Below are 14,481 nucleotides of genomic sequence, written 5' to 3'. Positions count from 1 at the left end.
AGAGCTTGTAGTTTTAAAGCTTATGACTTCACCTCTAATTTTTAGGTCATGGAGATGATTTTCCTTTTCCTCTGTTGAAAATATGCACTTGTGTAACCCAGAGACATATCTCTGGCACTAGTGAAAAGTGCTAGAATGGCAGTTCTGCACGGTGAAACTAGTCCATTCTTTACAGAAGGAAGAACAACTTGGGAAGCAGCAGCGAAAGCTTCCTCTGCCTTGCGTATGTCCCAGTTCAGTGTGGACCTAGACTGGTGCCTCCAAGGACAATCTGCAGAGGTCAGAATAATGTTCTCACGACAGCTTCTGGCCTCCCTGCTGGGCTGTCAAAGCGATAGCACCGGACGGCTGCCACGGAGGCACCTCGTGCTGCAGCCGCCTGTGCCACTGCCTCCAAAATGTTACCGACTTGCAGCATCTTTGGCAGAAGTCTCAAAGCATCTTTCCTTTTATGAAATATGTGACAGTTATTTTGCCAAAAGCTGAAGAGGAAATGAAAGCAGGAATAAAATGGCAAAGACATACTAAAAATCAAAACATTTTTGTTACCTTTCTTCAGTAACTTTTTTTTTCTTAATGCCATACATGGTGACATTATGTTCACATCAAGCACGTGCTGTAAAATTGCACTTGTCAAGCATTTAATTTGGCAGAAATGCAGAGGAGATGGTGAGCCAAGAAATGTTTCTCCTTTTCTCCCTCATAAAATGGAGAGCTCCAGAACAAGTGGGAATCTGTTCATTCTGTTATATTAGTGTGTGAGAGACTGTCAGTTTTTTCAGAACAAACCTTCATTTTCAGATGGTTTCATCTTAGCTGTGGACATTTGATCAGGGCTGAAATCAGGCACTAAGAACAGGCACTGCAGATACAATGCAACTTCTAATAGCACATAGTTTTGTGGACTAGATCAGTGTCTTTATGATAACTCTGTCTGCATTAGATTGCAAGTTATCTGGAGCAAGGACGGTCTCTGTGTTCACTCGGAGCACCCAGCCCAGAAGTGGCATCCTCATCCGAGGCCAGAGAGCAAAAGACACTGCAGCAAAGTAACAGTAAGCTGAAAAGCCATATGACAAATTGTTTGCTGTACCATGTAGGAACTCTATATATCAATGATCTTTCCTCTCCTTCCATTTGCAAATACATGACCACCTTTAGACATCTGTGTGATTAGGATAGCTGCTTCTTTCATTTTCTCTGTAAAAAATGGCACATGGCATGAACGCGTGTTAACCTGTGGCTCCTGAGGGCGAGGAAAGCAGTGTTTGAATTCTTCGATATTCCTCCAGTTGGAAGCACTTCAGCTGCCTCAAGGGAACCCTCGTCAGGAGCCCCCAGGTTCCCCGCTAGCTCGGCCTGCCAGGGACATGTCTCCATGCTGCAGCAGCCCCACTGGAGATGACACGGTCCTAAGGAACATCCTGACTGGACAAATCAGCAAGTCCTGATTTTCAGTACCAATTTAGTTACCAATCTCCCTGGCAAGCTCAAATATATAAAATTTTATTGGTGTCAGGCTTGCCAGCACCAGCAAACTACAACTTTGAGATATCTGCATCCTCTGTGGACAAGTGTAGGGTGAAATTTTTGTAGCAATTAGCTAGAACAGGATTTTCATACAGGTGCATTTCACTTATGATGAGTATCTGTGATATATAATACAGCATTATTTTCCTTTTGGGACCAACTGTCCTCTCCACTGGTTTGTCTTACAGGCTTAACAATCCTTAAATGTAGCCCCCTGAGAATTACATTTAAATACATTCATAGTTTTCCAAATATTTTGCAATGGAAATTATAACACCTGAGTAATAAAATCACAATAACAGTTTCTAGCTGGGTGAGAAGAATTTAAAACATATTTATCTTGAATGAGTGTGTGGAAAGCATACATTACTGTTAAAAAGTAATAATTAAACTGCCTCCTTTCTATCTAGAAGCACAGACTCATTATAAATAAAGATAAACAAGTGCAATATAAAACCCGCAAACATTTATTCTTTTTTAATGGACTTTTAAGTCAGTTTCTCTAGTTGTTGATGAATGTAATAAAATTAAATTAAATTAAAAGAAATGTCAAGAAGAAAACAAATTTAAAATTAACAAAGCCCACCATAAATTTGCAATTACTTGTCCATTAAAGGTCTTGAAGAAAGTTCATTTCAGCAAGGAAAGAACTGACACTATTGGAGCTTGAGCAGGAACAATTATTATCATTGCAAATTACTTAAACTATTAAACTGAGAATAATTCAGAAATATCATTAGCAGTCAAATTACTTAAAAAAGCTTGTTTTCTTTCTCCTTTGTTTAATTTAATCTTAATGTCTGCTTACTCTCACACAAGCAGAAAATGCTGATAAATAATTCCAGAGCATGCCTAAACATCTCCCTTCACAGCTAGCTTCTAATTTGATCTCAGGAGACCCTTCTTGGTAGCTGAATAAAATATTTTCATTTATTCTAGGAGAGCCTACATCACCATACGTTTCTAATCTCATGTTGCTTGGTAATGCCGCTAGATGAGGTCCTCAGCAAATCATTAAACTTGTTCAATAACAATGTTACAAAACACAAGAGATTTCCCCTTAGTGAAACAAAGAAGTTTTCAAACATGAGGGAGAAAAAACTTTAATAAGCTAACTTGAGTTTCTAGGGCAGTTTCAGAGATTATTTAACATTTTAAACTTCCTGGTGTGCACAGTACATAACAAGGAGACTTCAATGCATTGTCAGAGTAATTTGAAAAAGTCATACTTTCACGTTAAGGAAAATACAACAGTGATATTGCTTTTCTGATAGAATCAAACGTTTCGTTTTGGTCAGCTCACACGTTCACCGCATCTGAACAAAATATAGTCTTTTGAAATTTAAGGATTTAAATTCCCAATCTTATCTTTCTAACAACTAAGTATGTTTCCTGATGATATGATAATGTAAATGACTTTGCCATGGAATTCATGAATCATCAAGATGATTTGAAGAGAGGAAATTAAACACTTGATTCAATTAATCTTTCTTATTAGGCTAGAAATTCATGATTTGCACTCCTAATAAATATGATGTGAGATTGCATATGCATTAATCACATGAATGACCTAGATACTGACTGCCTGATCTGGAGAGGATGGAGAGAGCTGTAGAAGTGGTACACTGTCCCAGCGGAGAAAAGACTCTCATCGCCTGACAGATCATCCATCTTCCTTCACGGCTTTATTGTATTTCTTCCATATTGATGGAATGGCTTTCTATCTGGGAAAAGCTTGTTGGCTCTAGTGCTCAAAATCAAACTTGTTTCTTCATACAACAGTAGGGAATAAAAGTGCAGTGGGACAAAGAAGTATAACTTGGAGCTTAATTGAGGTCTGCTAAGCTTCTCATCACTTGAGCTCACTGAGATGTTGAGGATAAACTTTTTTGTTTCTACTACATTTTCACAAAGGACTTCACTTGAGATTTTGAATATTCATTGAAAATAACTGGCATTCAATGCATGCCTTCTGAATTTTTCCTTAAGAAGCCAATTCAGTATTTATTTTACTTATGCATAAAAGTGCACAGTGTGATCCATCCACACATGAATCCACCCATCCACCCATCCAGTCATTCCTCAGGCCACTTATCTACATACTAGATAAGAATAGAAATTATTTAGTCAATTCTGTTCCATCTCTGAATAATTAAATCAATAGTATGGAAATATAGTTATGTATGTAACTACATGTTATGCACATGGTTAACATCTAGAGAATTACAAAGGCTTATATAGATAACAATATCTAGACATTTATTAGTCATAACTCTTTTCTAGACTTAGGAAACACATAACATGGCCCGATAGTGTTAAGGGAGGCACTGTTATCAAAGACACTGCCTCTGTGGGTCACGGCTAATAGCACTTACATAGTCCGGTTGCCAAGGTGGGTCTGTTGAGCATCTCTGACCCTCCCTGGGAGCATCTCCCTTTCCCAGTAGCTGCAAAAGAGCCCCATGGCCTCATTTGCTTACCTTGTTGAAATTCAATACGGTTAACTTTGAGTAAGACTAACAAGGAATACTTTTATCAGTTAAAGCCTTGAATACAGATAATTTTACCTTACTTAGGAAAAGCATATCTGTAAGTAAGTGAACTAGCTAAAGCTTATGAGTCTTCAGTATTGCCCTTGGAGTAAATGTGGATTGAAAATGATCAAAGATTTTTCCCATGATTATTGCCTATATATTTTAAGAAAATGCATTGAGTAAAATAATTTCAGTCTAGCCTTTTCTTATGAAAAGAATGCCAAGACACTCCTGTATATTTTTTTCTTTTGAGATACATTTTTAGTGCAAATAATACTTTTGGAATCATAAGTATTTTAAACTTTTTAAAAATAAACAAATTTGCAAACTTTTTTTTATTGTCATTGTGAATATAGTCATTTTAAAGTACCATCAAATTATAAATGTCTTGTTAAAGTCATTTTGGGGGAAAGCTAACAGTTTTATTACTTTTTGAATCCTGAGAAATGGAAAAAATATATATTTATTTATAGAAAGAAAGAGAAAGGTGGAAATCAGTTATTTGTAATTGTTGCAAATGATTTTTATATAGTATTTTGGCATATTCCCTGTGCAGAAGCACTTGCTGAAAGAGGCTGCAAAATATCCATTTTTTTATAAATAACAGTTAGACTTTTCTTCTATTTCACATAACCTCATTTCCCTTTATGGTTCATCCTCAGCTCATTTCTGATCTCTTAGAAATACCTCTGCATAGGGCAAAAACAACACTTCAGTGCATCCATATAATCTCATTTTCACCATGACTAGTTTTTTGTTTACTTTTTTTTCTCCTTTTCCAAAAGATAGCTAAATTGCTATATTTGCTAGCACACTTCAGCTACCTTTTGAAGATGGGATACATAAAACACATACAGAAGACATACAGAACTTCCACAGCTTTGTCAGAACAGTCTATTTATCATAAAAATGTCTGATAAAGATGTCTGCATATGATATTAATTCCTGAAATTGTAATTTCCTTTGAAGTACCTTCATCTGTTTGAACCTTCTATTCCAGACTGCCCACAGTCTGCCAGAAGAGTATATTCCCTGAGACCCTTTTTGCTTTTTTTTTTTTATTATTATTGGGGAAGGAATGTAGCTGATACCAGTGTATACAAAAAACAAGTGTGCGAGTACAGTATTCTTCTTGTTTCCATAGTTTCTGAGTTGGTGGTAGCAACTCTGTCTGACTTAATAACGATGGCTATCACACACAGAAATGCTAGCCACAGACACAGATACCATTGCACACCTCCTACACAAACTCATTACAAAAAGATAGCATCTCCCCTTCCCCTACAAGTAGATTATAGTTAGAGTGTAGAACAAGAATTGACCTTTAAATGCTCCCATCTTTTGTCTTTTCTGTGTGCATGCTTTTTCCAGGGAAGTGTTCAGGTCTCATTGTAATTCTTCCATTGAAGGAGAAAGTTTTGAATATAATTGAGAGAATGGATACAAAATGATGGACTAACAGCACACAAAATATCACTATATTTGAATTCTCCTGCTACTTATTGTATTGTTTCTTGCATTTTGCTTGATATGGTATGCCAAAAGGTATGTGTGAATGTTATTTCAGGGAATGTTTATTGAGCAACCAACATGCCTCTGTCTCTGCAAACTAATTAGCTTTGTTCTTTCAGGTTTGTTTTTTATTAATGTAAAGTGTAATAATCTGAAACTTTTACAGCAGTTCTGTCCTTTACAGAGCCGTTATTTTGTGCTACTTAAAATAGAACTAGCTAGTTAAGCTTTAGTTCATATGCACATGTCTTTTCACTTTCTATTTTAATTTAAAGTGAATTCTGCAAGGTAAAAACGATGAGGGCATCATAGGTGGAGAATCCCTGTAGTCTAAACTGGCAGTTTTGCTGAGCTCTAGATACAAGTCACCTCAGAGCAATTTGGAGCATTTTTTTTGTTTGTTTTTATGTTGCCTGTAACACTGTCTGCCAAAGAGTAATTTGAGACAAGAGGGTGGGCACTTGGCAACTTTTATCTTGGAGGTGACAATGCAGAGGCTGCTAATTAGTGAACGTTGTTTGTATCAACTAGATCTTGGATGTGAAAAGTGCACAAATTTTCTTTGTGCCAAATTGGCCTCCATGTGAGGATTGGGTGGATCCAATTAATGTCAAACAGCCCTGGGTACAGTGTTTGTATAAACTAGAGTGTGATATGCTTACTTGTGGCATCTTTTCCAGATGATGTGCTCAACTATGAGTGGGGATGAGATAATGAACACAGAGCATATTCCTTTCATCTGAACCAGACAGAAGACTGAATTTGTTCTGAACTAGATCATGAACTACTAGAGCCAGCTTCTTACTTTCTTCTTTAAGCATCACAAGATTTCTGCCAGCTATCATCCCTCTATTTGATTTGTGTTGGTTAGTTATCCAATGGATTTCTTAGTGTCCCTCACTCAAAAATAAGAAGCATTCCCTCATTTCTGGAAATCAGACGTCTTATTGAAGGCGTGACAGACAACTTGTTTTAGGCTCTGACAACCTCCCAACTTCTTGATGTGTGCCAGAAAGAAAATACAGTTCCGACTATTGTATTACTTGTTACAATCATAATAGAAATAAGAGATTTTTGTGTTGGTTTGACTAGGCGTCGTTTTGCTTTGGAGACAAAGAACTGGACATGAATAAGATGCTGAGATTATCATTCCATGTATATCACGAAGGATAGTTCCAGTGGGATGTATGGGCTCAAAATGTAAAGAAAAAACTGACAAAATACAGGGAATTTGAAATGGAAACAGTACAGCAATGTGGATTAATGTAAACAAATCCAGTGACAGAGAGGCTGAGGTTCAGCCTTAGATGATCATTAATCATTTACAAAATGACACATATGTTCAGAGATTTACAAATACACATGTAAAGTGCTTGCTCAAAGGTACCAAGGCCTAATTCAGAGCGATAAATATGATCAGAAAAAGGACTAAGTGGAAACTGATGTCCCTAACAGCTGCCTCTCATCCCATGCTCAGAAAGCAATACTCTACTAACGCTACACAGAAGTGCAATACTCTTCTATTGGGCTTCCAGGTAATGCAGGAGATGTCAGCTCAAATGCAGTCACTCAGGGAACTATGTACTATGACTTTGCACTATGATATAGTACAAAGCTTTAGAGAAGAATTCAGATGAAGATGGAGAAAGTTAGAAGGCCATCAATTTTCAAAGCTCAGTTGCTACAGTAAAGCAAAAGTTATTCATAGTTTTGTCTGCGGTCCAGGCTCAGGACTCTGCAGTGGAGTGCATTTAAGTCAGAAATGCCTGATGCATGTCTGAGTAAGTGCCAGAATCAGAAAAATTTGTCAGTGTCACACAAGTGGGCCCATAAGACCTAACCAGAAGGACTTCATAACTTAAGCAGTAATATGCCAAAGCTATTTTTGAACATGAGCTGCAAGAAAGATTTCTCCTGAATATATTTCAAATAAACTGATAATTAAGCACAAGATAAGGCATGATATTGGTAATTTCACAGTACTTGTGTTTTGCTTTTAGTAAATACTAAAATACGTACACAATACTGTTGTATTCCGATTCATAGGGAAAAAAAATAGCCAGGTAGGCCAGGTCTATTTCTGTTGTGCATGATTTATCTATCTTTCAGTAAGCCCTTTGGTAGAGCTGAGAATAAGCTATTGCTTTTACACTTTTTTGAACATCTAAAGTCCCGAAGTGATATAATTTTGAAAAAATGAACAAGGTGAAACATGCCACTTGCATCTTGTATGGACCTTAAAATCGTTATATATGCCAGTAAATAAACTGAAGGTATTTACCTTCAGTGTTAAGTTCACTTTTGGTTATCCTATCTTAAAAATGGATACAGCAAGAGAAGTACTAGAAAAGAACTGCAAAGCGAAAGGATTTCTTACAAGAGATTACAACAATTATACCTATTTAGTTAGAAAGGAGATGGATGAGAGGAGACATCATGGAGAGATATAAAATAATGAAGTGCAATAAAAATGTGCTAGCATTACAAATTGAATTCTTGGCCTTTTTTCTCTAATTTTGATTTTAAAAAGCAACAATTTTAATGCTATTAATGCAAAGTGATAGCCATTTTCTCCCGCCAGAAGGACCTGGATGTTAGTGGTGAGTGGATTCACCCCTGTATGTGCAACAGATCATAGACAAGAAAAGTTTTAATGCAGAATTAACCATTTTATTTATATACTAGAGATTAAAGTTTTGTCTGCAGTTTAAAGGATTTGCTAGCTTAGCTGGGGAACCACAGTGCCATAGTATGCTTTGCAGAACTTACAAAATATTTTTCAGTACTTCTACATTCACTGCACATTTCTCAGTTTTCCCACTTTCTTTATACTATTTTAGGGGGGAGATACAGATTAAAATCTTACCTGGGTCAAAACATAAGAAATCTGAGGAGGTTTGTACCTTGCCAGTCTAACTTGCAGTGGAGTAGCACTGCAGAATTGACTAAAACAAAGTTCTTAAGGTACTCACAGGAATAACACCATCACCACTGTTACAGGTGAACAACGGGGTGTTCTTCATAGGATGCTGACATTTAACAGTGAATCCTACTGCTGAAGTGAGCCTCAGAGAAGCTATGTAAATAAAACTTTCTTTTTGTAAAGGGCATCAGGGACAGATATCAACACAAGCTGGATGTGGAAGAATCCATTGAAGACAATGATTTGCTGAAAAATGCTTCACAGATATCAGATAGGGACCTGCAGAGTCCTGACAACAGCCTTGCTTCTTCATCTGACTGACCAATAAATGCTGGGATTTCTGTTTTAGACAGCCAATACTCACTTTTGCTGTTTATTTATTTCCCTAATTACTTAACTTCTTATTTCACTAATGATTTTTCCTCTTTTGATGAGGCTCTACAGTTAAGCAACAATACTGAGTCTTTAGATCCAGACCAGCGCAGCTCTGCCGCCAAAGCCAAAAGAAACCTAGCTAGGTAGGGTTACTCTGAAAACTGTGAAAAGGCTGGCAGTGAGTAAAATCTCTTTCTGACAAATCCATGACACGAGTGAAAATTTCCTTTACAAATATATATATATGAATATATCCTCTGAATGGAGACTCATAGATTATAGATGAATATGAGAGATGACTTTAACAAAAAACAATTGTAAGAATTAACACACTTGCTCACTTGGTTCCATGATTTTTGTTTATTTTCTGTCCTTGAGGCTTGGGAAGAAGCTATTGGGAGAAAATGATTCTAATAGAGAAGCACTTGTACAGATTTGAGAACTCTAAAGTACTTAGCATCCTTGCATGTGGGCCATAGTAATTATTTAAAAGATATTTACTGCTGTCATTATAAAACAAAATATAGCATAGAGAAGAAAATTAACACCATAAAGGAACTGAAAAAATCCTACAGCTACTTTAAAGCTATATCTATTTTGTAAGACAAGTCATCCATCTATTCCTTTCTTTAAGATGGTCAGAACAGTTTTGAAAAAATAATGTATTTACTTCCTCATTAAGACTCTTGAATTTTAATTCAGGTAATCTCTGTAGGTTTCTTTACAACTGGAAAACTTTTCTCAAGAAAATTTCTAAAATTTTGGGAAAGCCCTTCCCTATCTTCTTTGTTAGAAATAGTTTGGCCAAAATAGCTTCTATGTGGTGAGTAAATGGTTCAATTCAGTACCTTAAACTAACCTGAATGAGTTAGAACAAAATATTATCTGTGGTAATCTTACATCATAGATCTGTGGTTGGAGAGCATCCAGATGTGTTGCTAGTATTACCCTAAGTATGTTCTTGATAAGTGCTAATATTGATATCTACGCCTCTCAAAAGAGAGATATATAGATATGAACAGGTTTTTCCAGTATTGAAAAGGACTTAACAAGCCTTTTTCATCTGACCTTTTAAAGTAGAATAGTGGGCAATAACCATTAACTGATCAAATATGAGAAATGTCAGGTGTAGAATAAGCACTGACAGGAAAATATTTCATCTCTTTAAGCTATGAACAATCACTGACAAACATTGGCTCCTATTAAGGCTACACTTCTTTTTTTCCAAATATTCAATAATAGGTATGATGGGTTGCCTCTTGCAGCATTACCCTACTAAGTTAAATCTGAAGCTAAAAAGAGATCAAACAGGCTAAAGTGTGCTATAATTCAGAGAAATTCATCATTGTTAGTTACCCAGATATTCTCATTTTCATCACATAGTGCCAGGTCTCATTTAGTAATACATTTAATAATTCTAACAACCCACTTATCTTTTCTTTAACATGTACAGCATAATCACTTTCAGATCATCATGTGTCACTGCAGATTCCTTCCCCTTCTGCTAATCCAAATAATTCAAGTTAACAGTGAATTAGAAAAATGGAGCGCTTTGTACTCAAAGCCTCATACATGCTACAAATCTTTGGTTAGATAGACACTGCATCTCATAAGAATTTGCTAATAAGAAAAATACTATGTCTAATATCGTCACTGTGGACACTGAGCGGTTTGATTCTTCTTTGCCAGTTTTAGTGTACTGTTTTCTCCTGGCAAAGTCCATTGACTTCAAAGGACTTGCTCTTCATAACAGATTCCAAGAAGTTCTGGGGATTAGAAACATCAGGCTACAGGGAAGTGCTGGGCCAGAGGATGCTCTGCACAAACCAAATTCTCTGCCTGTACCCAAATTCTTCAGTGTTCTGGGTAACTACGAAATTCTATTGCTCCCAAACAGAGCCAAAGCACTGGTTATTCGGTAAAAGGAGAAATAATCTCCGTGCCAGCCTCGAATTCCTGTCTGTGTTAAATTCTTCAGATTTGACTTTATTCTGTGTTTAATGTCTGTTTATAATATTTCTAATAGTTTATACTGTGAAGGAAAAACTAATTAAAATTAGGTCTTCTCCTTTGGCCCCAGCTCCAGCTGTTCTATTTAAAGCAGCTGGTAAAATTCCATAAATAGTCCGTCAAAGATTAACCCTGAGAAACACGGACTCTTGAGGGAGGTTGTAGCTCTAGCAGACAAAGTTCAGTATCAACACTTAACCTGCTAACAGAGAGAGAGATTATGTCAGGATCTGTGAGTGGGATATCGAGACACGAGGGACCCAGGCCCGAGCCCTGGTGGGGTTTTGCTACCCGTGCTGCTTGGAGCAGCCTTTGGGCTACCATATATTTAGCAGCAATTCTTTCACCACTCAGCTGGTCTATAATCAGGGGTACAAAAGCAGGCTGTAGAGGTCTCTGATTTTCTTGCTTTTGGCATGTAGAAGAGAGAGGAGGGTGAAACAAAAAAGATCTGAAGGCAAAAGGGCTGGGATTTACAGCTCTGTGTTCCTTAGCTGAGTTTTATTTTTGCTATGTGATTGCTCTGCAAAAACTAAAACTGACCTTGAAGAAAGGAGCTTAAAAGAGTAATCTCCCAGACTTTACTTTCCTGCAATTTTTAGTGAAAACTGCCCGTCAGCTTTCAGGCACACTTCTCATTATCTGCAAGTGTAAACTTGGCACAGCTGGGGATTAGGACCACAGTGCATTAAAAACACACTAGTGTAAATCCAAATTGACTCTGCATTGTGCATGGAAGAGAGGGGCCTCACGAGAAGCAGTATAAACTAAAGGTCTTTGGGGTACCAGGTTCAGGTTTGGCACCAGAAAGACCAGAGAAGCGGGCAGTAAAAATGAACAGTAACTTGAGGATATTTAATAACAGCTGCTCTGTTTTCTTTCTTAGCGCAGTTTTATTTTATTTGCACTTTTGTAGTTTCATCTTGATGACATGGCTATTATTTTATAGCAGTTTCAAGCAGTTAATTAATGAACTGCACACATATGACATGACACCACCTTGCCCAATTATCTCTGGCATCTATTTTTATGGTACAAAGCACTGCAGCTTTATGAATTATTTTAGATTGTAAATTGGCTCTGGAAGCTGTTATTTTAATAGCCAAAAACATACAAGAGCATTGCTTGATGACTGACATACAGCAATGACAAATTGCCATGCATGATCTCATGAAAATCACCAAAGGACTTGGAGACGTTTGATAACACTTCTCTGTTCTTTAGATGTAAATATCTCTCTTGTTAAATCCACAACACCTTATGAAGTCCCTTAAAAACAGATCGCCATAGTGCTGACAACCTGTAAATGACTCAACATCAGAGAATTAGGAAGAGAATATACAATGCAGTTTTGGTCTGATTTACCTAAAGAAATTTGTGTTGGTAATAGCAGACCAAAAATATTGTTGTCTGGTTACTGGAGTAATATGAAGTAAAGGCAAGTATTTTAAGGCCAAGTTGTTTCTGGCACTGTATTTTCAACAGTACAAAGGAGAAGGCCCAAGGCAGAGGGAGGACTGGAGAGGCACAAGGGAAGCATAGCCAAATCTTTCTCTGTCTTCCCTTTCTGATCGCATCGGAAGGGAGCTACGGCTGGCAGATATGTTGGATCCCCTCTAGGGATGACAAAGATAGCAGCTTTCAGTATGTATCATCACATCTTAGTACAAGGTATTAAGTTATAGACCCCTGTACTGCCCTCCCAAAGTCACGTATAAAGCCCAAATTCACTCCTTCTGAGAGACCTGAATTCATTTTAAAATTCACCCTGAGCCTTCTTGCAGAACCATCTCTGTTTCTAAATTTCTTTCTTCAGGAGGAGGAAGAAATAACTTACAGCTAAAAATCTTCCTCCAACAGCAAGCTGTAGTAGAAACTTAGAAAGGCCTGCTTAGGTAAAAGCCTGCCTGAAAAGACTTCCTAGGGATATGAACACCTGGCAAAAGGAAAACACTTTCAGCCTCTTCCATACTTGTTTGACCAGAATGAATGCTCACTTTCAAATTGCATATCATATAAATGAAACACATCATCCCAATCTTGTTATTTTTATGCATTACATTTATACACTACAAACACATCAGTCAGTCACTGTGAATATTCATGGGAAAGTTCCTTCACCTAAATTTGATGAAAATGTTTTCCAACAATTAAATATATTTTATTTTTGATATAGAAATGCAAATTCTGTTCCTGCTACTTTATGCTACAAGATGAGGTGTATGCTTTTAAAAATTAATTTCAAATATGTGCACAAATTGCCAATTACAAGTAAGAATGGAAATACATTATAGCTAAAGAATGAATTCCCCTTTTTTGCACAAAATGCAAGGGAAATGTTTTCTGTCTCTCTCTCAAATGTCTCTTTCATGCACAAATATACACATTTATTAAAATACATTCACAGACAAAAGATTCTGAGATAGAAAGAAATGAAAATAATAATGTTTTCAGTTTAGAATGTGACCCTTTAATAGGAATTTCTCATCGTAATATGATTCTATACTTGAATATGTTGATGTAAATTAAAAATCAATATTCTAGAGACTATTCACTAAAACTAGCAATAGGTATAGAAAAAATTCCAGAGGTTGGGAGTCATTTTGGATAAGCAGCCAGAAGTTCACACGCATTCCCTAGCCTTAAAACTTTTTTTTCCGTACCACAAGACCTTCTTTAATTCATTTCCATTAGTCTTTCCAGACCTCTTTCCCAGGTCCATAGCAGTCCCTCACTGCCTTTTTCTATTTCACCAGACTTTCATGACCTGCTCTTATCATTTTCTTTCTATTTTAGGCTTTTCTTTACAGCTCCCATTACTGTAGCATCTGAGTAGCTCATATTCTCCACTGTACTCATCCTTACAATACCCGAGTGTAACTGTGAGAAGGAAGGGAAGTACTATTATCCCGATTTTATAGCTCAATAATTGGAAGGAAAAAAAAAAAAAAAAAAAAAAAAAAGAGAGAGAGAGACTCAGACCCAGATCTGCAATGGTATTTAGGTACCTAATTCCCTTTGAAAACAATGAGAGTTAGATACCTGAAAAGAACTATGACTGCAGTGGAGTGAGAGTAAGAACATGATCTTCAGCTAATGACCTACTCATCAAAACATCCTTCCTTATGCCATTCATTCGTTAGACTAGGTACTTCCTGCCCCCCTTTTATATTTGCCCGTCATCCATAAACAAATGAGGGTGATTCTCACCTGTCTCCCATACATACATGAATCTCTTCTGAACCACAATAACTTCTTTTCCATATCTTCTGTGCCTTGGACTAAAATTTCTGCTGCACAAAGTGATAAACTAAACTAAAACAATGGGAAAAGTGGCTGTGGAAAATCTAGAGTCCCACCAAAGAGACTGCTACTTTTAGTTACTCTTTGGAGGGAGGAGACATTTAAAGTCGAGAAGCAAGGGAGGAGTGTATTCCTAAAACTAGGAAAAAAAAAAAAAAAAAAAAAAAGATGCAAGAAACGAAATAACATAGATATTTGAGAAACTGGATGGAAGAGAAATGACTATGAAAACATTCCAGTACAACTCACAGTTCTTCATACACCTCCTCACTCTCAGCAATCACTTGATGATTT

General features: G+C 36.8%; 1 long non-coding RNA gene across 1 annotated transcript in view; it reads right to left on the bottom strand.

Moving 5' to 3' along the window:
- LOC134143667 (uncharacterized) overlaps nt 1-14,216 on the bottom strand; it is a 58,387-nt gene extending 44,171 nt beyond the window's left edge. Inside the window, exon 1 of the long non-coding RNA XR_009959152.1 lies at nt 14,095-14,216. This is a non-coding gene — a long non-coding RNA (uncharacterized LOC134143667). The remainder of the gene's footprint in view (nt 1-14,094) is intronic.
- Between the last annotated feature and the right edge of the window lie 265 nt (nt 14,217-14,481).

Source organism: Rhea pennata, chromosome 8, assembly GCF_028389875.1.
Source record: "Rhea pennata isolate bPtePen1 chromosome 8, bPtePen1.pri, whole genome shotgun sequence".
NCBI classification, from domain to species: Eukaryota; Metazoa; Chordata; class Aves; order Rheiformes; family Rheidae; genus Rhea; species Rhea pennata.
The sequence above is the reverse complement of the archived record's forward strand: the minus strand, read 5'-3'. Positions and strand labels throughout refer to the sequence as shown.